The 27202-nt window shown below is 36.6% G+C and overlaps 1 long non-coding RNA gene across 18 annotated transcripts in view; it reads left to right on the top strand.

Moving 5' to 3' along the window:
• The window catches only part of LOC137854579 (uncharacterized), a 179551-nt gene that overhangs the window by 18850 nt on the left and 133499 nt on the right, over positions 1-27202 (top strand). For 16 of the 18 annotated variants that reach the window (XR_011095261.1, XR_011095262.1, XR_011095260.1 and 13 more), the window contains exons 2-3: positions 15912-16005; positions 18124-18319. This is a non-coding gene — a long non-coding RNA (uncharacterized lncRNA). Of the gene's footprint in view, positions 1-15908; positions 16006-18123; positions 18320-20317; positions 20596-27202 lie in introns of all 18 variants that reach the window. The other 2 variants (XR_011095259.1, XR_011095274.1) reach the window with 2 other exon arrangements.

The raw sequence follows: 27202 nt of genomic DNA, 5'->3' as shown, positions 1-27202 counted from the left end.
CTGAAATAAATGCTAAAGTTAATATGCTGGAATAGTGCCTAGGCCTGCCAATGCACTTGGTACAGACCTTGCTGGAGTTTTTTGGGGTTAATGTACAGGTGTAAAATGAGCTGGGGCCTGGAGAAGGCATTGAAGTCTCCCAGGTTGGTCAACACTAGCTTCTGACCACTCAGAGACTTACCAAGGCACTGTCATGAGGACTGCAGATCTCTTTTGGGAATCTCTGTGCTAGAGGGAACCTGCCTTGCACACTCAGCCAGGACTACTGTGATGTCACACCTTTATTTGCTAAAAAATACACCTCTGTGCTTATGCCATAAATAAAAGAATGTGTTGTAAAACAAGGAAACAAAACTCCACCTGCAAACCAACAGTCAAAACAAACAAAAAACAATCCAAAATCAAAAAGCAAACCCCAGCCCCCCAAACAAAAACAAAACAAACCCAAGAGTGCCGTGCTACCAGGTAGCTGGACCTGCCTTATGAATTTGCTGTTTGTAAGTCCTTCCAGGTATAGTTTGAACTCTTTTGACAGGCTTGCTGCTCCTGAAAGATCTGGCTCAACTTCTCTTCAGCTCTGAGAATGGGGATGCCAGCCTCATTTTCTTCTTCTAAAGAGAAAACCAAACAGCGATCCATGTTTCAGGTTCTTTGCATTGCCACAGTTACACTCGCTTCACCTGGAACCAGGCAGAATTTATACTGTAAGATATTTGACCTCTCTCTTTGGAATTGCTCAAAAGCAATGCCTTTCACATGTCTGAAAAATAACTAGTTAAAATATCTTATTTCCCTTGTTCTTTAGTGTCATACAGTACCTCTGATGGTCTGCATGCTTTTCTGAAGAGCTCCTGTTTGTGTGGATGGTGTTAACTGACTACCCTGTAACACAAGTTATGTGACCAAATTGGCCACATTACAGAGGTGAACAAATCTTTATGGAACGGAAAATGTTTTTTACCTTTTCCTCTTAAATGAACTTTTATTGCAGAAGGCTACAATTCAAATGAGCTCAGAGACTGCTAATGACTTCTACTTCCTAATGCTCATCCAAACATCTCCTGCTGCCCTTGCAAATTCATTCATTCCCTCAAATGTCTTCTCTCTCCCCTTTCTCTGGTTAGCGTGGGCTGTGAGACAGTATGTGTTATGTAGCCCAGGAGGGATAAGACGGAAGAAGAAGCAGAGAGAAGTGGCCAACCAGGAGATACAAGTACCCTGGCAGGGCCAGTATGTGTCAGACCTTTCTACTAGGCCAGCCAGCAGTCAGGAGACATAAATAGGCTGACTGGCACCAGCTGGGAAGTGGATAGTAAAAAGGTGCACATTGCCTCATCCCTGGTAGGCAGTGGGAACTGTCTTGTGGGCCAGACCTGGCCTGCAGGCTGGCTGTAGTGCCTGCTTTACAATCCAACCCAGAGAATATAATTTTCCTTCTTCTAGAATAATGAAAAAAAAATTCAGTGTCTTAATTTACTGAGCTATTTTGGAATATGAGATACTATTGCTCAGTCAGTTATTTGGATTTGTGTTGCTCCCTTATTTGAATTTTCCAGAGAATGACGTGCATACCATCAGCAAGGCGTGCCTTTTCATCCCTCCATCCTTCTCGTCTTCTTCAGCTCCACAGTGCCTTTTAATCAATTAGCATTTACTATTCCTGCTACCTGGCCTGGAATAACAGCCTCTGCCCCCTTGGGTTTATTCTCTGCTATAATGATCTGACAAACCAAGGACTGCATTCTAGAAAAGGGTAGTAGTGAATTTTCCAATTCAAAAATATACACTGCCTTCCTGCCTTACACTTTCTGAGATCAGTTCAGTGCTCCTATGCTACAGCCTCCTGTCACCCCCAGTTCCGTTACTTATTCAAGGTTGGCAGTCGTGGTAGTGAGCCATTTGCCATTAATATTCGTTAATGACCTTCACAGGGCACCATTTTCTACAGTCCCCCTCTAGAGGTGAGGATTTTTCCCAGCTGCTCAGGCAATATAAAAATATGTTATAGAAAATTAACTCAGATTTCCTTCTACAGTCCTGGGTCTTAGCTGACATACAGGTGCTCTCTGATTTTCTGCTCTTTATTTTGATTAGCTTCCATAGATTAACGTTGCTATTTTTCTTATGGTCATATGGAAGCCTGTGGCACAGTTTCATCTATGCTGATGCCATAGACTTTTCCAGCCAGCAGACCAGTCCACCTTTGCCGTCTGGTCTGATTATATTGCTGAAAGTTACAGGTTTGTGATTCAATATAGTATTCCAATAACTCTTTGACCTGTGTTAGCAATGAAGTAGTTTTTTTTTTTTTTTTTTTGTTCTAGGCTAGCCTGGGCTGTCACGTCCCACACTCTCCACACTCTTAGATTCTTGTGGCTGGATGCCTGAGATGATTTTCTAAATCTCTGAAAGCTTTTCCAACTTCTTGTTCATATATAGGTATTTTTGTACAAGAGAAAACACAGAGGGAAACTCTAGCTTCTCTCTATTCCCAAATTCTTCTGTCTAGCACTTAATGATCGTTCTTTCTAGGGTTACTTCTTAAACTAAGTATTTTTTTTCTGGATATTCTGATCAAGGAAATGCCTTCTGGCTAAAGCCTTATGAGACTACCTATGGATGAACTGTCCGCATAGAACCAAGAAGCACAGTCATTATGCTACAGGATTTATGACATACTGACCTCATTATTTTGGTAGAGGACAAAAAGTTAGAAGAACCAGTCTTCAACTTCGCCAACATCAACCTCAGAACACAAAAAGAACTTCATGAATTGCTTGGGGAGTTGATAAACTAATAGTAATGGATATATTTGGACAGAAATACAGTTGTTAACACATTTCTGTTTTCTGGCAATAAGAGCATGAGGCTGGAGTCAATTTCACTGTATCTGTGTTCAAGAAAAGAACACAAAAGAATCTGATTTTTTGTTGTTGTTGTTAAGCTGGCAGTATACAGGCTCACAGTTTCTGAGTTCTGGAAATCCAGACATTCTTAACTGAAGAATATTAAAGCAAGACTGCTTGAACTCTGCTTTAGACCCAAGAGTGTAAATCTGGAATAAGTTCACTGATTTTGATGAGGATACTTTGGATTTACACCAGTGACTGAGAATAGAACTTGGCTCTGTATCTTATCCTTCTGGAGGTATTGAAAAATGAGATACTAATACAGATGTGCAAGTGATCACAGGAGTATTCTTATACTAGTTCTACACTTAATTTTTAGATGCAGGTTTTAAGAATGTGGAATAACATCCAACTTACAAAAGAGTACCTTTGAGCAGCCTGCTAAGGAGAATCTATAAGCAGAGTAACAATCTAATGCTTGCTTGATTCAGATAACGTTCCTGTATGGGTCTCTTCTCATGAGAGAAGAGTCAGAAAATATTGCCATGTATTTATTATTTATTTTATTTTATTTTATTTTATTTTATTTTATTTTATTTTATTTTATTTTATTTTATTTTATTTTATTTTATTTTATTTTATTTTATTTTATTTGTTGTTCTTTATTGAAGTTTATTAAGTATAACATACAAAAGTAGTTTACTACTCTCAGTACTACTCATTGGGCAGAATGAACAGGGCTTTTACTGATTAAACAGAAAAAGTAAATGTGTAGTTGGAGGAACTGAAGAAGTGTGAATATACTTTGTTATAATTCCTTTACAGACATGTTGGTAGATCATTGCAGATACTGACACCATCAGCTTTTGGATTTCAGCATTTTCCTTTCTAGCCCAAACTTGTTATATAGCAAGAAGCTAGTTTGAGATGAAAGCATTACAAACACATAAAGCTGCATAATCCTCCTGTGCTGTTTTGACAAGATCTTCTCTTTTAATATGCATTGGAAACAGTCATAAAGCTAGAATCAGTTCTAGCCTTTAAAAGTTTTATTTTTTTTTCTTTTCTTTCTTTTTTTTTTTTTTTTTTTTTTTTCCCCAGATAATATCCTATATCCTGCTATGGCTTTCATATTATTTACTTGCTATAGAGTAAAGACTTCCTCAGCCACCCTTCTTGGCATGATACATCTAGAGATACCGTGCTTTAAAGTGATACATGGATGGGAAGTTTCTAACAGGCTTCAAAGCCACTAGATTTGTATTGTTTTTCCTATTGTTTGGTAATCACTGAGAGGGAGTGGATCCCTCTGTGACCTGGCTAATTTACATGAAAGCCACAGAGTATTAAAAACAAATGGGAAGATGGAAAAGAAAGTTGCAGTAGAATGTTCAAAGGAGTTTTCAGTCCCATGGACATTCATTGTCACTCGAGTGCCCAATTGCCTCAGGCTGCATTGGAAGTCCCATCATGAGAGCTGGAAAAAACAAAAAACCCTAAATCTCCAAACTAAAAAAAAAAAAAAAGAAAAAAGAAAAAAAAAAGGCTAGAGTCACAGATGAAATAGAGCATGATTTAGGGCCATGCTGTGCTTTTGCCTCTGACTTTAATTGGGGAAGCATGTTTATATGCTTTGATTTTTATTTTTATTTTTCTAGAGACAGAAAAGAATCAATAAAAGGGTAATCAAAGAGCATATTTTACTCTTTATTCACTTTGATAATCCCTATCCTTAGCTGGAAACTGCTGCCAGTGTACTTCAAATGTCTTAATGTCTTAATCACACAATCCCTTAAATACTATGAGGTGATGTTCTTAGTTTAAAGAGTTGATATGAGAAAACCCAAACAATTTTGGTGATGGACGTTCATGAAACACAAAGTATTTCTGGCTTTTCCCCCATTCTGAATGCTTAACAGTTGAAACCATGTAATTGTGTTCCGATCCATTAAAGCACTTAGTGTTTGCACAATAGTGAATGGACATGAATAGCTTTATGGAATTAATGAAGTCACTTACAAAGTTCAAGTAAGTAGGTAGTGCTTACAGATACATTCTAACCTAGTTTGCTCTGAAACAGCAAATAGATTTTTTTTTTTTGGTGTTTCTTTCATCCTTCATTTTCCATTATTCTCTGAATGCACAATAAATTAGGTTAATCAACAGAAAGAGGCTAACTTTGCTAACATGGGCTTCTTTTGAGGCAGAGAACCATGTCAGGATGATGTAGAAGTTTCTCAGTACTCCTCATTGTACAGAATGAACAGGGCTTTTACTGATGTCATTAGAGATGATCTATTTAACGATGGCTACTTTCTAATGAAGAGTATGTTCAGTCACACAGATGGCACATCTGTTTTATATGATATTTCTTGAAAGTTATTTACATGAAAGTCCATTACTATTCTGGATTGTGTATATACTTGTGGTGGCTTTCCCACATGTAGTTGTTGGACAGACTTAATGCCTACAGAACCACCAGCACCGCACAGTTACATTACCATACATAGAACTTCCTGCATGATCTAAGTGTGACATGGGTGAAACCATAAACACAAATGAGGTCAACATATCTGTCTGATTTCTTTGTTCTTCATTTGCTCTGTTCATAGCTGGAAAAGATCCACAGAGTAAATCAAAATATTGCCCAGACATTACTACTTTGTTTTTATGTTCTTAGCATTTCTGGGGGAGTATATTAAGAATTTTTGCCAGCGATCACTATTTTGTACTAGTGGTAGAGCAAAAATGTTGTTAAGGTTTGAGAAGGGTCTTATCAAACTTCCTCGACCCTTCTGTAATAACAAGACTGAAGGATTTATTGGTCATGTGCCTTTGGTAAAGACATGATTTTATCACTGCTGTGCTGATTGACAACTGTATGGTTGTACCCTAAGAAATCTGAGATAATCTAGTAGTAAGAGAATCTTAGGTCTACAAGGGAAAACTGTAATTCATTTTTCCTTGGTAAGCTTCAAAACCAAATATTGTTCCTTGTGTTCAGGCTATAGCTCAAGTAATTCTAGTGTTTTCTTGCTTATTGGATATGTTTAGTCAATGCTTTTCTTTGGTGTAGATACTAAACATGGAAAATGCATGGGATAGTAGTTAGTGGGGTAATTAGTAGTACTGCTTGCAATACAAGTTGCAGTATGCCAATATTCAATTAAGATCTAATGACATCAGAGTATGATCACCAATAAAAATTGTCATGATTGTTAACTGATCATTCATCAGTTTGAGAGAGGAAAACATCAAGAAAAAAAGAGCATATATTCTATTTGCACTTAAAGTGCTGCTTCTCAACATGTAAGAACTCCTAGTCCTCCTCCAAAATTCTTCTCCAGTTAAATCCTTCAGTACCATTAGCCAGAGAGAGTTCACATGAAACTAGAATAGCAGCTTTTACTCCATATTCTGAAGGAATAAAATGGGATACAGTAAGGATAGAATAAATACCTTCTTTCCTTTTCAGAGGTTCCACAGGTACAAAATACTATTGGCAAGCTAATATTAAGGAGAAAAACACAAATCATACCAAATCCTTTTGTGTAGAAAATGACATCCAAGAAGAGAAGACCGAGTTTAGACATGGCAAACTTGCTTCCTTAGAAGACTGTCTTGCTAGCTACTTTTACTTTTAAAATATTTATAACAATCTTCATATAAAGCATTTTGGAAAATCAGTAATGAAAAAACAGTGACATTAAAAAGACTGCAAAAAGCAAGTAATTAGATATACTTAATTAATTTTGCTATCGATTTCCCAAGCCTTTTTAATTGTCTAGGGAGACAGACAATAAAAACAGAATCTACAGGATTATGCAAATGGTCTGTCAATTAATAAACCTTCAAGTGTGGATCTATTGCTATAGATAAGGTTATGTCAGTTCTGACATACAGTGTCTGTACAGTGTTTTTGGCATCTCAAACACACAACAAAAGTGCTTTTAATATCTTATTGATGAAAAACATTATTAATGTGAAAATCCAAATTTGTTATCTTTTTAGACTGCACAGCTGACTTCAGTCAGGGTTTTGAAATCCCTGGGTTGTCATGCGATGCTTTGAATGTCCTGGGATTGTGGAAAAAGCAGTGTGACCAAATCTTTGCCCTCTTTCAAATAAGTCTTTCAGGCTCAGTTCTGCCATTACATCAACAAAGCCTATGCTGGCAGTCATGACCAGGCTAGTAGGAGGCTGTTCTTTCTTCTCATCTTTACTGGTCCATTAGTAGGCTATTATTTCATCTCTCTCTTCCTCTCTTCTGTCTCCCAAACAGTCATGACAAAACAAAGAAGAGAAACAATCTTTGTAATGCATGTAACTATGAAGGCTAGTTGGACTTTTAACCTCTCCACCCTCATTTATTTGTGTTTTTACTTGGTAAGTCCTTCTCAGCAGGAGCTGTCTCTTTCACAAGTTTGTACAAGATGCAACCCTGGAGGGAGCGTTTGGGAATGGCTGCCATCAACCCTAAAATAACAAGTGCTGAGTTTGATCCAGAACGGTGTATTTCCAGATTATATGTGCAGTATATTCTAAGTTTCCAAACTTACTGCAGTTAGCAGAGTGAAAGGGAAAATCTTTCCACATCTTCCTTATACAACTAAACAAACATTTCTCAATGGCTTTATTAGAACTAGTAGGTAAATTCACCAGCTCTCAATACAATGCAACAAAATTAAACTATGCTAAAACTTCCAGTCTTTATCTTAATTTACATTTCTAAATTAATTTGAGAAGCCCCTTAATCACTGATGGTCTGAACAGTTTTCTGACATCTAGCTTATTCTTGAAGATTTTCAGATGAGTACACAAAAATCATAATAGTTTTGCAGTTTTATTTGAATATAGCCATATACAAAAACTATTATGAAATTTAGACTGATAAAGATAGTATAATTTTTAGCATTGTAGTGGGTTTATATAGTAAGGTTTTGGTTGCAGGGGGCTGCAGGGGCACCCTCTGTGAGAAGAATCCAGGAGCTGCCCTGTGTTAGATAAGGGCCAGTTTCATCCAGCTCAGAAAAGGACCTGCCACTGGCCAGAGCCAAGCCAACAAGAGATGTCATTTGCACCTCTGTGAGAGCAGATTTAAGAAAGGGGAAAAAAACGGCTGTGTGACAGAAGCTAGGAGAGTGAGGAGTGAGAACCAACCCTGCAGACCCCAAGGCCAGTGCAGAAAGAAGGGCAGGAGGTGCTCCAGGCACAGAGCAAAAGTTCCCCTGTGGCCTGTGGAGAGGCCTCTGGTGGAGCAGGCTGTCCCCCTGCAGCCCATGGGTCCCACATGGAGCAGATCTCCACGCTGCAGTCCGTGGAGGAGCCCCTGGTAGAGCAGGTGGATGTGGCCTGGAGGAGGCTGCAGCCCATGGAGAGCCCCTGCAGGAGGGGACCCATGCTGGAACAGTTTGCTCCTGGGGCATGGCCCCTGTGGTATGGAGCCATGTGGGAGCAGTTCTTGAAGAGCTGCTGCCTGTGGGAAGCCCACACAGGATCAGTTCTGGAAGGACGGCATCCTGTGGGAGTGGGAGGGACCCCACATGGAGCAGGGGTGGAGAGTGACTGTGAAAGAGCGGTGGAGATGAAGCATCAGGGACTGACCAAAGCCTCGATTCCCAGTTCCCCTGTGCCACTTGGGGGTGAAAGGTGGAAGAGGGTGGGTGGTTTCATTTTGTTTTCTTTTTTTCTTACTTCTCTAGCTTGTTAGTAATAGGTAATAAATTTCTCTAATCTCCCCTTGCTGAGTCTGTTTTGCCTGTGATGATAATCTTTGAGTGATCTCCCTGTCCTCATCTTAACCCTTGAGCCCTTTTCATCATAGTTTCCCCCCCTTTCCATTTGAGGACGGGGAGTGAGAGAGTGGTTGTGGTGGAGCTCATCTGCCCATCAGAGTAAAAACACCAAAATAATCTTTTTTATTTTTTTTTTTCTGCAGCTTGCATATTCTTCCCTTTCAAGCTTTCTGATTACCCCGATGATTTTGTTGTTACTGTATCCACTCATGAAAAGCAATTGTAACCAGAAAGCAAAGCTACCTAACATGTTACCCAAGATTTACCATGGTAAATGGTGGGGTGGTGTGAGCTACAATCTCTTCCTCACCAAGAAGGTGAAGTTTCTCCCATAACTTGCAGGCAGATGCAGGAGGTCTTGCAAAGGTAGCCACTTACAGTATGAGACTCAGTCTGGAATGTCAAAGATAAGTGTTCACGACTCAACTATTGCCTACGGTGCAGCCTGGGACCTTATGGTCTGTGTTCTTCAACTCTGCCTCCTGCTGTGCCTGTTTTTTCCAGCTTGATCTCTTGCCTGTGGTGCTCCCTGTTTCAGTTGCCATTCTGTTATTTGGCTGCAATCGACAGGGTTTATGACTGTCTTATACGAGCCCTGAGAGACAGACTTGCTGGTGTGAATAATTCTCTCTCTAAGTCTCCTAATTACTGCTAATATTTGTTTTGTTTTCATAACAGCTCCGAGCCAGATTTTCCATGAGGAGACTGCTAATGATGCTACATACCCTGAGGAGTTCATGTGCATGCTTTCCTGCTGTGTCAACTTTTTGCTTCATTCTTGGTAAACAGATCTTTTCTAGGACAAGTGTGGCCTGAAAGATGACACGTAGCGTGCTGATGCTCATCTGGGTTTCAGGAAAATGCACAACCAGTTGAAATCATTCCATATCTGTGACTGCTGGTGGTATCAGGTTCCTCTTGCACAGTCTCCTCTGTGTAAGCAGCCAAAGCCAAGCTGCTTCAAGGTACAGGCCAGATCATGGCTGTGCTGCTTAATTTCCTATCCAGCATTTAGCTCCCCACATTTTCCTCATGGATTTCTCCAAACTGCCAGTCTGACCATGTGATCGAGTGTGCAGCCAGCTGGCTGGAGTACAGTCAGAACCTGGTCAATATTTGGAATGAAGTATAGCATGCTGCCTGATTTCAGCTGAAATAATGGAATATACTTAAATGCATACTAGTTTTGAAGACATTGTTCAGCTAGTCATTTGCCAGACTGGTTATCAATACCCCTTGCCTATCTATCAAACAAATTAAAGTGCTTCTATGAAAGCAAGTCAGAAAAAAAGGTAATGCTCCAACCCTGCTCATTTTCTCTGCAAAACTGTCTCAGGCATCTTGCCTGAGGCCCAAATCCTAAGATTACTGCCTCTCTTGAATAATTTTCTCAATAGAAACAGCAAAAGAAGTAAAAAAAAAAGTTTCCATCTAAACATAAGGAAGCACTTCTTTACTGTGTGTGTGATGGAGCACTGGCACAGGTTTCCCTAGAGAGGTTGTGGTCTCTCTCTCCTTGGAAATGTTCAAAAGCTGCCTGGCCAGGATTCTGGGCAAGCAGCTCTAAATGGCCTTGCTTGAACAGGGGGTTGGACCAGATGACTTCCAGAAGGCCGTTCCAACATCAACCATTCTGTGATTCTGTGAGAAGGTAGGGAGAGAGGATACTATTATGAAGTGACTGCAGGATAGCATGTATTTCCACAAAGATGTATCTCCAGTGATTTAGAAAGGCCTAGGCCCTCAATGTCCCTCCAATTTTCTGTCTGATCTTTTGAGCTGTACTGCAAAGAAACCAGAACAGGAAGATGCGCTGACAACTGCCCTCTGTGACTTGAACATTTTGGGCAACAGCAGCCTTGTGCTACAGGGAAAAACAGAAGCAAGGAAAAGGAAAAAAACATATATATAAAGGATGTCTCACTGTTTCTGCCTGATTTATTTTCATTCTTTTAAGAATTAGCAGAAGTACGCTTTCATTTCCATTCTATTTTGCTGCTCTTGCTAAGCTTTCACTTAGTAAATCTCAGCTTTGTGAGTATGATGTTTTCAGTGTTTCCCATTCATTTGTACAGGAAGCTGCAACCAAGCAAGATGGTATTACAAAAACACAACAGTATATCAATAAACTTGGAAGAATGCTGAAATAGCATTTCTAACACTACGTTAGAAAGTTCTACTTAAATCAATACTAATTTCTGCAGAAAAAATAATATTCTGTCTACGTCAACCAATAAGTCTAGCAAAAAAAGTACTGATTGTGCATGTTAGACATGTAATGATCCTAGGGTATAAATAATAATGGAACAGCTACAAGGACTTTAAGTATCCTGGACAACATGCAATAAAGCACTGCATAATCTGCCAATGAACAGCTATATTTGGCATGAATATACATCTCACCTGCTGTTCCACTCTGGTATTTATGAACATGTGCCTGTGCTTCGCTGGGTCCTGGAAAGCAAGGGTTTAGCCCCTTTGTGTGTAACAAACCACACTACCTTAACTATGTGCATTTCAGAGGGATTTTACTTTGTAATTTTAGTCAGTGGTTTTGGACTGATGGACCATAGAGATTAGAGATTGGAACATATTAGGAGCTTTTTTTTTTTTGTTTGTTTGTTTGTTTGTTTGTTTGTTTGTTTTAATACAGCTTTTGCCCTGATACCACCATACCACCTCACAATATGATCCCAAGCATGAAACGGGACACGACCAAAGACCAATGCAGCAGTAGGGTGCTGTAAATTCATGAGAAATTCGTGAGACCATACAAAAGGTTGCACTCCACCATGGGATATGACAGGTTGATTCCAAGGAAGGCTTCACTGCTTGGACATTATAGAAACCCTGAACACCAGATCCAGATCCAGAAAAAAAAAAAAAAAAAAAAAAAAAAGCAGGTAGTTTACATGACTTTACTTTGCAGGGTAAAAAACAGAATATGACAAATCTTTTTTATTGCACGTATCCTGGCACAAAAGATACACCTAGGGTAGATTATAGCAGCATTCATTCTATATAATAATTTTGTAGTTAATAAAATTAATTGCATATTTTAATGTTCTTCTACATATGTAAATGAAAAAAATCTTAACTCCCTTATCTTTTTAGACAGGAGCTTGAAGAAAGATTGGAATAACAAAAAAAAATTGTCTTTCAAATCATGAAAAAGGCAGTGTCTTAGGTATTACGCGTTTCCTTAAATATATCCAGATTATGCTATTAAATTACCTCATCACTTTTATATTCATAAGTGTGGGATTTATTTACTTATAAGAATGAATACAAACAATAAGGCTGTCACACATCTGAGAAGCATAGTGAAAAATAAAAGTGGGATGAATGTCTTTCACTAACTACTCTAATTCATGACTCAGGCCTAATTCATGCCAGGATGTTGTTATAATTAATACTAAAGAAAATAAGATTACAGTGATAACACAACATCTCTTACCAATGAGTACCTAGCACACACATGAAAGCAGTTAAGCTGTCTACTCTGCCAGCTAAAAAACACCTCAGCTTAATCTTTCACTATTATTTTGAAAACCTTCTTTGAAGTTTGATCTGAAACAGCTCATCCCATGAACAAGTCTCAGATTTCCCCACTGTCCCCCTACCCCCCCGTAATTCAATTAGTAGAATAACAAACCATTATATCATACCCATGGTTAATACTTGATTTTGCCTGAAACCTATGCTCAGAAGATCTCTTCTGTCATAAATCCTTTGTTGATATGCATCTGCGTTGCTTGAAGTAACAAGTTTCTCTATTACAGCAACACAGAAGAATTAGAAATGTTTTTTTTTTTTTTTTTTTTTTTTTTGGTCAAGAAATATCAATTCATTGAAAATATGTTGCTCATCAGGAATGAACAAGAAAATAAATGAAAGCAGTAAGATTTTACGGTTTTATGGCTTTATTTAGTCAATATTTATTTTTTAGTACTGAACTGGATCTCAGTGGTCTAGTATACCTCCACTGACCACTGGCTGTGAAATATCTGTATGCACAGATGATGGAAGTGCGGAGGTTAGGGGAAAAATCAGAAAAGCAAAAATAAAATAAAATAAAACTATTTGCTTTGCTTTTCACTTGAGGCAGTCGGTAATCATCAGATGATTCCTAAAGTACCAAAAGAGTTCATAAATGATGTGTATGTGTGCCTCTGTGGCTCTTTTTGCATGTTGTTTTGTCCTAAATCCTTGGTGATCATTTTCCATTCTTGTGAAAGGACATATCTCCAAATTTTCTAATGTAATTTCAGACTTTTAAAATTTATACTAACCACTGTCCATTAACAAGGGAAACAAAGTTGCAGGTTTTTTTTTTTTTTTTTTTTTAATGGTCTGAAAACTAGAGATTTCACAGGCCTCACAGGCCTATCTGGTGTAATTTTATAGCCATCTTATTCATCAATTAAGCAATAAACCCTGAAGAAGTGGGATCATAAAAAACACAGTTTCTGCAAAATCTGTCATGAAAAGTATACTTGAAATATATGTCAGAATGCCCTGTCAAACAGTGCACTTTCAATTTTTTTTTTCCTCTACCATCAAATCCTTGAATGTATACATTGTGACTAAGGGAGTATCTTTAACTAGATGCAGTTTGCTGTTGGGATGCCATGAGAAATGAGTGCCTTTGGGCACTCATTTCCTCATTAGGAAATGAGCAGGAACTTGAATATGTAAGTGGCACTCAGTAGAGTTACACACCTTTCTTGATTACATTTTTAAAGTGGTATGTCACCTTTTACAAAAGGTAATACCATAAATGTTTTAAAGTTTTCTGTTTAGGTGTAGCAGTGACAGATATCTCATACATGTAAATACATACGGCAAACTAGCAGAATAGATCACATTAGAAGATGCAGGGAGACGTTACTTTTTATGAATATTTGATAATTTTTTTCCAAAAAAACTATGGTTTCTTGCAAAGCATGCACACACATACATGTTCCCACCCTTTGATGACTCAGTGACTAAACCTACTACATCCCCAGCAAAAATGTTGGTTTTACCTATGGTTTTGGTTATCAATTTAAATTCACATTGTCATTTGCACATAAATAAAGGCTAACCAAATGCTAATCATCCCTAAAGTTGGTAAACTGAGGATGAACTTTATGACCGAAAAGCTTTTTCCAAAATGTTATTTTGCCAAATAAACATGTATAAAAATAACACTATTGTTCAAACTACTTAGTAAATGTATTAAGATTTTCAGTTTCTAAAAATGTAGATGGGTGTATGTGTGTTAAATGTAAAACACATTTTGAAATTGTAGTATTGAATGTTCTTACATTGTTTTTGTCTCTTGTGATTTATAGCCCTGGTGCTGGTATGTATTTGTAGCCTTGTCAGTTAGCCATGCATTTTGATACGGTAGTTTTTTAATTCCATGAACTTGCTAAGGACTTTGTAATCTTTATGTGTGACTTAACATCAACATTAGTGTAAACTGAGAGCGGCATCTTGGCCCACTAGTATGTATTTCAGATGTATTGTATTAAACTCAATAGTAGGCAAAACCAATTCTTAGGTGAAATCCAGAAGAAACTATGTTAAAACCAAGTCACCAGAAAAATAAACTGGTTAAAAAGTAGCAGTGGAAAACTGCATTGTGAGAGATGCACTTCCTATAGTGTTCCTGTCTATGAGTTCATGCAAATGATTCAGAATAACATTTCCTCACATATACTCCTTTTTCTGTTGCCAAAATTTTTGGAAGAAATCATTTCAAACCACTTAAAGACTTGTATTTTCCACCCTCCCCCTCTCTTCCCCCTCCTCCCCCCCCCCCCCCCCCCCTAAAAATAATCCTTTTTCACATTAATGTTCTATTTAAACATGACATGGTCTGTCATAACTCAAACTGCCATCTAGTTTTCCTATGATTTGTCTTAAGCCGCTGTGATTTTTTTTCTTGGAAGCATAGCTTCATGGATGAAGCTAATTGTAAATAATAAGAAAATCATGGGAGAAAAATGCAATAGCTAGTTTTAAAAAAGGCGAAAAACAACAGTCCCCTAACCTGAACAGAAAATTTTAATTAAGGTATTTGTTCCAAGAACAAGAATAGACCAAACAAATAACCCTGATTACACATGGAAAACATTCAGACTCATGTGATCATTGTAAACTAATAATTTTAAATCATTTTAGCAATTCGCAGTCTTTTCTGAACTACATCTGATATCTGACCATTCCAGTAACTCCCAGTTCACAGCTTCTTTGTTACACTTTATTGAACTGCAAAGATCCTCTGCATTCCTGTGCACTGTTTCTTTAATTTCCTTATATATGGCTGAGTTGGCTCCCTGAGCCCTGTATTTCTTTCTAGGTAAAGTTGTTCCCCACCTCCCCACCTCCCCACCCTTCCCAAACTTTCCAGCACACACTAAGGACTTTAGCATAGAGTTGCTTGCCAGAATATAGTTGCATTTTCAGTTCTTGAGATGTTTGTTTGTCACATCCTGAAATTTAGTTGTTCATTGTCATCCAAACTTCTGGTTTAAGCACATTGAGGACAGGGTACTCAGGGTGCTCAGGGTGTTTTATACACCAGTGGTAAGTTTTAAAATTAAAAAATATAGGCCTTGAGTGGATACCTATCTGTTTTCAAAGGATGGTGGGCAACCTGAAGGTGCACTCACAGATGTCACACCTCTGGTAGTGTTTAAGATCAAGGAGTTATAATTTATTTCTTCTCCCTGTGTATGCCTGAAGCCAAGTTCTGGATGGATACCAGGATATTTGCCTGTTCTTTTGAACTCAGGCACAATAACAGTGGCAATAACTAAGACAGGATCTGATAATAGAGTTTCTGAATATGGGTCTTGCACAACACGCTATTATTTTTTCTATAAATTCTGTAACAAAAGAGATTGGTTGGGAGTACCCATATCTCAGAAGAAAATGAAGCATTCTCCAGCCATACAACTGCAGTATTGCTACTGGTATTGTGGAAGGATTGTATAACTCAAAGCATGTATAGTGCAACAACCTTTTTTGAAACTTTTAAATTTATTTTTTAATAAGATTTGTATCATGGCAAAGTGTAGTGTTGGGTTTGAAATAACAGATGAAAAAGCTAACCCAGCTTTTAAGTTATATTAGCAATAAGAGTTCAGGCATGTGGGAACTGAACTCAGCTTGCTAACTTCACTTGTAAAACCCCTGTAATGTTGACTTAGCTGCTGTTTTAGACAAGGTATGTTAAGAAGGTTTGCTTGTTTGTTTTTCTGATTTTGTTAAGCAGAGTGAATATATCCTGCACCTGGAGAAGAAATAGATAAGAAACTGGGAAAGAACTAAGGAAGAAGAGACAGAACTACAAACCCAGAGAGTTCAAGGTTACGTTGCTGTAGAGTAACTATGGAAATAACATCTTACCATTTAATGAATTTGATAAATTGCATCTTATTGCACACTGATATTTCCCCCCCCCCCCCTTGTTAATGATGTTAAAAAATAAAAATAATAGGTAAATAAATAGAAATAAAAAGTATACTTTTTTTCTGTAAAAGGAAACTGTCACAGCAGGGATAGATGCGGGAGGGAGCAGATGGTGGAAATTAAGAGACTTATGAAATAAAAGTAGTAGATATGGCTGGATTAGTAAGTATACTTGGTACCAAAGTTAAGTTAGAAATACATTTACTCTAGAGTCTTTATATAGGCAGTAAAAAACAAACAAACAAACAAACAAACATATTTCCAAAGTAATTAAAATATTTGGTGAATGAGAAAAGGCTCCCATGAAGTGACACATTGATATATTAGCTGATATATTAGCTATATTATAGATATATTATACATTATATACATAGATATATTATACATGAAAACCCCAGAAACCTTGAAAGACAGGAAAGTTGTGGTTCTGTTTTGACTATTTAGTGAAAAAGGGTGAAAAGAGTGAATGTGACCTCACTATCTGGAATATCTGTCATCAGCAGAACTCTAAACACAGATAAACCCAGTTCTGTAAAAACTGCTTGTATTTAGCTGCAGAAGCAAGAATAAATTACAGAAAACCTGATAATATAATAAGTATCATCAGTTAGGAAATGAATAACAAATGAATTACAGAAAGCTGCAGACACTAAGAAAATGTGAGGTAATGGTCAGTGCTCACAAACGAGTGAGTTCACAGTATATGGTTTTTGGATTTCATGTGGTAGGTGTTTGGGCTGTTATGTGTTGCAGTTTTGACAGAAATATACCCATGTCTTTCTTTCCATGTTGTCCAAATAACGATTGAACAGTAGAATTAATATTTTCTAGCATCAGATGTCCTGTGTAGTCAGTGAATAGAAAAAGGGTCTTTGAATGTGTTACTCCTCTGAAGTACAGCTGTCTCCAAATAAGAATAATATATATATATTTTTTTCTATTAAACTATTAGGAGTTCAGAAACCATTTTACAGGTATAGGTGTACATTTTGTAGGATGGATCCCACCCTGAGGGATGAATCTCCTTCCAGGTTGTGTTTATAACTTTGGAATTGGTAAGAAAAGTAGACTTCAGGAACACTTAGCTGGAATCAGGGACTCTGGAGTGATCTGTAATATCTTGGGTTTCCCTGGGGAGAATAAGGCAGAAGATTCCATCAAAGAGACAAAAATGGTAATGTCCCTTAGATACCCCACTTGAATAAGAGAAAGTCAGAACTTAGTCTGTACAGAGTTTGCTGCCATTAAAATCTTAAGAACTATTCAGGAGATGTCTCTACCTATTCATAAGGAAAATTTTTGAGACTAGAATTTTCTGTTTTACCATTGACATCACTGTATGATAAAAATCCCCCAAAACCCTGGAAAAAAAAAGTATTTTATAATTACGGAGGAAGTGACAATCTCTAGAAGAGGTAAAAAAGAAGACTTTGGAGCCAGTTTCAAGATTTTAAAGGACTAACTGATGATTTTTGAATTTTGGGAGTTGTTAAGGTTGCATGAGTTAATTAATATATATATTTTTAATTATTATTATTATTATATATTTTATTTTCTGTCTTCTGTGGTAGAATATGTATGGAGGTTTGCAAGTATCCTGGATACTGAAGAATTTAATTAGCTGTTTCTCCATATTTTAAAGGGAATCTGATGCAGAATATTTATTTGATGGTGCCCAGAAGCAGATGAAATAATGCTGCTCATGTCGATTTTCTGTATTTCCTTATCTGCTTCTTTTTGATATAGAGAAATAGGCCAATGTGCTCACGGGTACTGATGTCCGTAATGTTACCTTTTTTATATGTCAAAAAAAAAGGCAACAATATGATATACTATGAATTATCCATAAAGGTCTCAACAAGGCAGATCAGGAGAGATTAGGCTGTGTTGGGAGTCACTTGTCAGAAATTTGTTCTGTTCTTCTTTATAAATTATCAGTATATTTCTATTTGCTTATCAGCTGGTTTATCTGTGTGACATCTACTGACAGTTTAAACCTTATTTCTGTTGTGCAGGCATGTATCTGTATCTCATACTGCTTCAATTGATTCAGTACAAGCTGAAAACTCGAAGAGTTGGGTAAAACTCCTCTTCCTCTACAGCTAGTACTTGTCTACCAGAGATGAGTATGATTGAGAGAGCAGCTGTTTGTATCATTCTGAACAAATACTGAAGTGCAAGGCCCAGCAAAGGACATCATCTGCAATTCTGGTACTAGACATAGAAAAATACCATATGAACGTTATTTTGGAAAAACTTTTCCTGAAAGCTAAAAGAGACAAACTTATTGATGCTTAACTTATCCTACAGAAATATTAAGCTAGGTTACCAGTAGCACAAATACCAATAGAAGTCTTACAGAATGATTGAATATAGTACAAAAAGCAGAGAATGATGCTTTGCCATGAAGAAAAAATATTCTTCCTTTTGAGTGTGCTGGCAGAATACGGTGTTGAGGTAAAGATATCAGTAGTAAGGAAGTGACCAAAATGGTAGATTGATTGAAATAGCAGAATAACTCATTTTTTTCCAACCCTGCATAAAGCAGGGTTAATGATAAAGTGCAGACTTTGTGTATGGGAGACTCAAGTCTAGACGTGCATGTTAGTATGGAGAAATAATTTATTTTCTTTTATTCTGTGAAGAATGAAAACTATTATGTAAGGTGTTTCAAAACTTATCATTGAATGATTGAATGGAATGAAGCTTTCAGCCTTCATGTATTAAGTTAATTCCTTTTGTGGTATTTCCGGAACAGGAAAAGCAAGTGTTTCAACTTCCATCTGGACTCAGTTCTGAAATACATCAAAGACATTAACTGGGCCTTGTTGTAGATGGATTTAATAGAAAAGAAGTTTCATAATCATACAAATATTCTTTTTCAGAGCAAACGATTAGCAGTCTAATATACCTTATATATCTTATAGTAAAATTTATATCTGATTTACTAAGACTCATTCTATGATATATTAAAACATTGGCTAATAGATGGAGAGTTCCTGATTTATGCATTGGTGGATATACATAAATCCCCTGCATTTTAACTTTCATTAGAAGCTTTTCCTTGACTGATATTAAAGCTGTATATAAAGATGTAAGCTGAACTCTCTCTTTTTATCATTGTGAATGCCTGTGTAGGAAAATGGTGTGAAGAAAATCAAAAATAATTTAATTTAGACATTTCTAAAATAATCTTTCTATGGGACTTTCTTTCCTCTTTTGGAACTCTTAACAGCCTTTCCAAGATGAAGTTAAAAACAGTAACCCCCAAAGATATACTCTTTTAGTCATTATCATGGGCTGTTTCCTATAAAGTAAACTTATTGCAAAATTTTCATTGACCAAAACATCTGGAAACAAAAACAAAAACAAAACCAAACAAACAAAAAAACAACCCAAAAGATTTACTTTTATCAAACACCTGTGTGCATCCTCACAACATTTATTTTCTATGGCCTCATGGTAATTTTGGTACAGGATGATTATTCTTTTTGTTAATCACTGAAAGTAAACAGATGATGTGGAACGCCCCTCTCTCTCCAATCAACATGTTAGAGACATTTTCTAAGAGAATGCATGGCTACAAACAGGTCCAATAAGTCCATGGTACAACAGTGGAATAATTAAATTGTCTCATATTGCCATTAAAATATTTTCTTAACTTGCTTTTCCAGCTGGCTTAGATTCTGTGTCTTAGTTCCGTTGAAATCAGATTCATCTTGACCCTGAACGCATTGATGAGTTCCTGGCCCTTTTGTTATTACAAATGGTTGTTTTTTAGAGGAAAAACAGTGGCAAAAAGAGACATCACAGAAATATTATCTTAACTGTGGCAGACCATGGGAAATTCACATTTGGATGAAACTTTAACCTTTTGCTTTCACTGCAAGGTGGGAGCATTTCAATTCTACTGACTTCTGCTATTTTCACATTTCTTTAAAAAGCCCCTCTGTGGTCTGTAATAAATTCTTTGGGTCTCTAAAAATAGCCATGTGGACTATGTGTGCTGTTTTTCTTAGTATTTCATCAAGTTCATTATTAACACTGGATATATCAAAGCAAACTGCAACAGCTGTAGAGACATTTTTGTATACTGACAGGTAATTTGTGAGTTATACTTTTTAACTAACCTTATTAAAATTTGACCTTTTGAAATAAAAGCATATCTATGCTTTTTTCAAAGTTTTAAAAGATTTTTTTCTCCCCCAGCATTCTTGAAGTGATGGAAATGCGGTGCGAAATAGCATAGGCCAAAAGAATCTTGAAGGGCAGAAAAAACGTTTAAGAGATTTACAAGCTTGAAAACTACAGCCATAGTGGTTCTCCATGTACAAGAGAGTTCCTGTGAATCTGAAGCAAACACAGAAGGATGTCTAGATGGTGGTCAGGGGCTTGAAAACATGGTTCAGCCCACAGGAGAGACCAATGGATCTGAAATCCTGTACTCCCTAAAGTAGAGAGATGGCAGGGCCAGACTCTCCACAGAGGTATGCAATGAAGAGATGAGAGGCAGTGGTCACAAGCTGTAGCAAGGGAATTTCCTTTGAGATAAAAGGAATAAAAAGATAAAAATATGATGGTCTAGAAGTCATCTCGTCCCACCTGCTTATAGCAGGTCTATATCTAAACTAGAACAGGGTACCATATCCAGTCACATTTTGAAAATCTCCAAGCAGAGCATCCTGATCACAGTTTATTAAATTTTTATGTGAGTAATTTAAATCATTCTAAAACTTAAGAATTATTTTAGAAAATATACATAAACAGCACATTGTTCACTGGTTCAAATTAGCCCACCATTGTAAAATTTAACATTTGATATCACAATGTATTTTGAACAGTCAAAATATTTCTGAACTACAAGGACATTCAAATTACCTTTAGATTTGCTATTGTTTCTAATTACTTCTTCTTGAAGTAATAACTGAGAATTGGATATGAGTATTTTCCCAAAGACATGGTATCTTACACCTGTTTGACAAAGGCTGAACATGTTCCTTTATTAGACCATCAAGCATAAATAATTCACCACCGTTATGAAAGAAAAAAAACACCACCATCTACAACCAACCTAACAAAAATATTTGTGGTAGGATTGGAAGAAAGGCTTTAGTTGTGCAAAAAGGACACTTTAAATTACTGTTATAATAGACATTGATTTTACTTTAGAAATCAGTGCATCAAAACCAGGATGTGAATCAAAACCTCAAAGAAAGTTATTTATGTTTGATTAGAGATACACTTTTGGAAACTGATGAATTTGAATTTTTTGCCATTGGGCTCTCATAGAATCATAGAATGGCCTGGGTTGGAAGGGACCTCAAGGATCATCTTTTTCCAACCCCCCTGCCTTAGGCAGGGATGCCACGCACTAGATCAGGTTGCTCAGGGCCTCATCTAACCTGGTCTTGAACACCTCCAGGGATGAGGCATTGACAGCCTCTCTGGACAACCTGTTCTAGTGCCTCACTACCCTGTGAGTGAAAAACTTCCTTCTAACCTCTAATATAAATCTCCCCTCTTTTTATTTTAAACCATTCCCCCTTGTCCTAATGGCTCTGCAATTAAGTGTGTTACTTTAAACACTTCTATGAATGTTCCACATATTTCTCATCGAGTATGGGCCTCTGGGTCTGTGGGGAACTCAGAGGAGGAAGACAGTGAACCTCTTCCTATTAGTCAGTTGATCTGAACCAAGCTGGTTGATCTGATGAACTGCTTCATTCTCTTGGATCCTTTGCTAAGCTCTCACATTGCAGCATTTGTGAGTAATGTTTCATATCATCCAGTTGGCTCACAGACCATGTCCCATTCTGGCGGATGATGACCTGGCCTTTATTATTCATGCCTTCATCACTTCTTGGCTAGTGGATAGCAGTGTGATAAAACCAGGCGTGATGCCTACAGCACTTAGGAAACTCCAACTAATAGAGAAGGCTGGAACACATCTCGGCAGGCACACTGGCTACCATGGTTCCATCAAGCTTCCCTACAGAGATTTTCCATGGAATTTCATTTCTAGTTTGAATTCTTTTTTTACTATAAAATATATACATTTATATATATGTTTAACCAAGGGATGAAAATTGTTCATCCCACAGAAACAAAAGAAAATCACTAGTTTCTCTTCCTTGTCTCCAAAATCCTCTTTCACTTTTCCTTCTCTAATATAAATGCATAATAGCTTTGCTAATCCTAAAGCCTAAGCCCTACCAGAACATCGTGCCTTCTTGAGAAGAGAAGAAAACAGAAATCATGTGAAAGACACAGTCCTGTTGCTTACTGCAAAGCAGAAGGTCAAAGGGTGAGTGAGGACTGCAGCCAGAAGAACCTGTGTGGTGGACCAGAAGGATTATGCAGAGCAAATGCAAAGTCAGAGTCAAAATCATGGCCTTCTTTTGAACAGAGGCTAATAAAAGACACAGTGGCTAAATTCAGTGATGGAAAATATTTTCTGAGTTTACTGAGAAATTCCTCTTGTTTGCTACCACTAGAAACAATTGATAAAATCAGATAAATATTTTAAGGCTTTAATTCATCATATTATTTACCCAGACATCTAAGTCCATTCCTATTCAGTGAGGTATGTGAATATTTTAGTGTTTTGTGTCTACTACTTTTCTCCTCATATTGGCTATGTGAGAAGTAGGACCAGATGTTAATACAACAAGGAAGCAAGTTTCATAATTTTCTGTGTGCAAGTGTGGAAGCAAATACAAAATTGGACAAACTATCTATGTTTGGCTAGTCCCCTTAGAATAAGTAACTACTCCCGAGAACAGAACTTAAGATTCTTGCAATTTATATGACTTCGAGTCCTAATAAAGAAGACATTTCTGATATATTGATGGCCGATACAGCAGTGCAATTACTAGATTCACTTTAGGTGTAATAATTTAGAAAAATTGTTGTTAGGTAGAACTCCCAAAACTGTGCCTCCTGAGAATAACCTCTGATACAAACAAACAAACAAACAAAAAAATGACTTTCTAGATGTTTAGGTGGAATCTCTCAATAACTGTGGCTTGGCCTAAGGAATTCTGTAAACCTCCTCTGTAATGCTTTCCTTTTTTCATTCTTCTATATATGATCCAGTGAAAGCAATTCCTTCTTTGTACCTCAGCTGACATACTGTACCAATTCAGTTTGAGAGAAATAAAATAGCTAAAGAATGTGCTGATGAGAACAGTTATCAAGGGAGGTTGTCATGAGGTTTATAGCACTTTCTTAGTTTGCTTGTGCGTAATGACAGCTGATCTAGAAAAGCATAAAACTGCAGCTGGGAATCAAAGCCAACTTTCAAAATTAAGTATTATTGATATTGTAGAGGAATATGTCTGAAGAGGAAAGCAGGATATGCCCTGACAGCACCAGAAACCTGTCCATCATATTATTTTTCCTCAGCCTAAGCATTCTGTGCTCCAAGTGGGAAAGAACTTAAAGGATTACTGTGGTTAAAAAGGCAGGTGTAGGTTGCTATGTAGGTATATTTCAAGTTCAAAAGAACTTAAAAAATGTTCTATTGAATTCAACATGAAATAGCTGTACTTCTCTGATTATAGGCAATTCAAAGGAGTTCTGTCATGTTAGTGGCTCTGTATCACATTGTAGCCATGTGCACTCTTATTGTCAACTTTTAAAGTCTTCCATCTCACTAGAATAAGTCTGTTTCCTCTACAGATTTTTGTATTTTGTTTTTTATTTTTTTGCACATAACTTTCTAGTCAGTGTGTAAACAGGGAACTCCACCTATGGTTAACACGCATGATTTTGTCACACTCTTTTGTATTACCTAATGAAGCAATTCTGTTATTGATTCATGTGGGTCAACTGAACAGTTCGGTTATAAATTTGACTTTCTCACATGTCAGTGCAAAAAAACACAGAAAATGAAAACAAGCCACCTGAATAAGCTTTGCAGATTGTTATCTGGAAGCCCCTCCATTGTCATAAATTAAATATAAGATCCCATAGTTTGGACACTGATCACTACTTCTATAAGGAAATTAACACAGTAATCACAAAGATTTACTGGTAATTTTCCTAGAAATGCTAGGGACCTTCCTAGTCATTCCTACTCATATTTTGAGGTGTATTTTGGAACAGCTTCTACTACACAAGGAAAATGCAAACAGAATAAGGAAAAATATGGTTTTAATATGTTCTCTTTAGTCATATAGATACCTAAAACTGCTTTCTTCACCCAGGACAGACCATCTGTGTCATCCAGTACTTGGTGAATATCAGTAATAATCAATCAGAGGTTTCATTCTGCTATATCATATTATTATGTAGCAAGTACATTATATTCCTTTTCTATTCAAAAACGTTCTATGTGTGCCACAAGGATGATTTGGATTGCTGTATGAAAAGATATATGTAGCTGAAGATGTGAAATTAAATTATTAATACATATACACATTAAGGTAAATGCGATGTAGAGACTGCTTTCACTAAGAAATGAAATGTAGATGCTACTTTCACTGATGTTATATTCTTCAGAGCCATTGCACAGAACACTTTCACTGTTTGCTTTAAAAGCAATTTATCACTCAGTAACAAATTAAGATCCTAGAGGTTAGTCAATTTTATTTTATTTTTCTTCATTGTGCTTTATTTATAACTTCATGCATAAACTATGCAGGAATTTTCCAAACATAAAGAAATACAAAAGCTATTGCTTCATACCCTTGAGCATCTAAAGTAACAAAGATACTTGGAAATGTTCTCTCTATACTAAATCCCAGATGACAGCATTAGATCATTTCTATTGCTATTTCCTTTGTTTGTGTTCCTAAGTATAAATGATGCTAAGTAGTATGACTATAAAGAATAGCATGATTGTGCACTAGTCCATTGCTGGCATAAAGAATTGCAAGGCTGTCTTACATCCATACTTTTCCCACTGGATAACTTCAATTTAATGAAGATCAATGCCTGTACCTGTTCTGACAAGCCCTCAGCACAGCATCCAATTGCTCTAGGAGCTTGCCGCACACTGGCAGGGAAGCTCTGTTATGAGCAGATTTGGTAATGCAGCTCCTGCAGTGCTCTAACAAAAAAATGTCTGTAACTTTTTCAAGTAACTCTAAAAGGGAAATATCAAAAACTGTCCCTAAAACAGGAGGAATATGCCCTGACAAAGGAGTGCAGAGAAAACAAGAACGAGAGAAGGAAAAACACAAGGAAAGTAAGCTTGGTGAAGATAAATTGGAGTAACAAAGATAGGTGGAGTGTGTGGAGGTCCTCAAGAGAGAGAGAAAAAAAACATGAGCTGAGCAAAAAGTAAAATAAAATAAAATAGCATACAAAGACATAATAATAATAATAATAATAATAATAATAATAATAATAATAATAATAAAAATAACAAACAACCAGCAATGCAAAGTAGAAAGAACACCAGAGAAAACAGAGTTGGAGGAGCAATGCTCAGAGGAACAAAAACTTATGAAACGTTTGAAGAACAACAGTGAACAAAAAGGCAAATATTTATTATTTCTCTTTCATAGCTACTTGGGTCCATGACCATCAGACTTTGTTGTATGGTGATAAACTTAATAATTTTGAGTTAACTTTTTGAGGGTAATTGTTTCAATATCATAAATCCCAATGAATTTACAATTTTTCTGGTGCTAAAAATGATGAAACGTAGAAAGTGAGAAAATGAGAGTATTCTGAGTATCAGTTTCCCTAAAGCAGTAAAACAAAAAATTAAAGATCATAAAAGGTCATAATTTTTGAAAGATTAATTGTGTAAGAAATTTTACACTAAAAGCATGAAAAAGCTGTAGTGTGACAGGGAAAGAGACTTTTTTTAATTATTATTATTTTTTTCTTTCTCCACATAGAAATAGATTGTTAATTTAAAACTTAGAGAAGAACGCCAATGATAATCATTATGCCTGAAGTCATCTGGAATTTAATTTTTCTTGAAATGCCTAACATAATATTTTGATTAAGTGGATTTAAAGACTCCAACAAACAATATTCTGAGTAAACAACATCCTAATTTATAAATATCAGTCATCCAAGGAGTTCTTTCAGATTATAATTAGGGAGTACATTTCTTAAAGATAATCTGCTACAGGGAGACAGCCCTGTTTATCATCAAATATTTTTGTCTTTTTCTGCCAGCCACAATTATTGTAATTTCATGGTGGGTAGATTTTTTGTATGTGTATAGAGGAATGAGGACAGAAAGAGTAAAGTAAGCTTGATGTTCTTTCTGCTGAAAAAAGTCTAATTACTTACCTAGACCTTAGACTATTCTTTTTAATTTTGCTCAACAGCCCTACTGACGTCAATGGAAATTCCAGATGCAAAATGAAGACAGAATATAGCCTATTGTCACTTTGGGGTATAACAAAATATAAAACAGGCATTTCTAAAATATTTCTAGTTGCAGTGGTTGCAAAACACATCACACTTGATAAGCTTTCACAAACACGAAGCTAGAAGTCACAAACTGATAAACAGAATTCAATGCAAAATAATGTGAATGTGTACTTTTAAGGTTTTAAAAGCATTGGCTGTATACCTCTCCTTCACAAATGGCAGCCAAGAATTGTCAGATGAAAGATGCATGTTATCCTGGCTGATGATGTCACCAGTTTACTTTTTTATGTGTGTGTATTAATCATTTTGTTTATAAGGTGATTTTAAAAAATAAAAGTAAAAAGAGAGGTCAAGCTACCTCATTTAAAACAACCTAAGAAGATTAAACAGCTGTACACAACAGATAATAAATAATTATATATAAATAAAGATGTTATCATTCATTAATTAGTCTAAGTTGTTTTATCTGATTGCTGTGCCAGTTAATATGTCTGTGCCTGGAATGATTTTAAGATTAAAAAAAAATGGAATGGGAGAGGGAAATCTTTTATATATGTCTGTTTCCAGCCAAACTTAATCCAAAATCCAGAATGGAGGCAGATTTTGATCTTACTGTGACCCTGACCGTAAATGCACATAAGCCGATTTCTTGGAAGTTCTTTTCAATTGTCTATTTGATATGTAGCAACGGAGTGCTGGAAGAAAAAATATAGACAATACTGAACTGCAATTTTTTACTCATTTCCTTTACTGCAA

Source organism: Anas acuta, chromosome 3, assembly GCF_963932015.1.
Source record: "Anas acuta chromosome 3, bAnaAcu1.1, whole genome shotgun sequence".
Lineage (NCBI taxonomy): Eukaryota > Metazoa > Chordata > Aves > Anseriformes > Anatidae > Anas > Anas acuta.
Note: the sequence above shows the minus strand (reverse complement) of the source record. Positions and strands in the feature narration are given on the sequence as shown.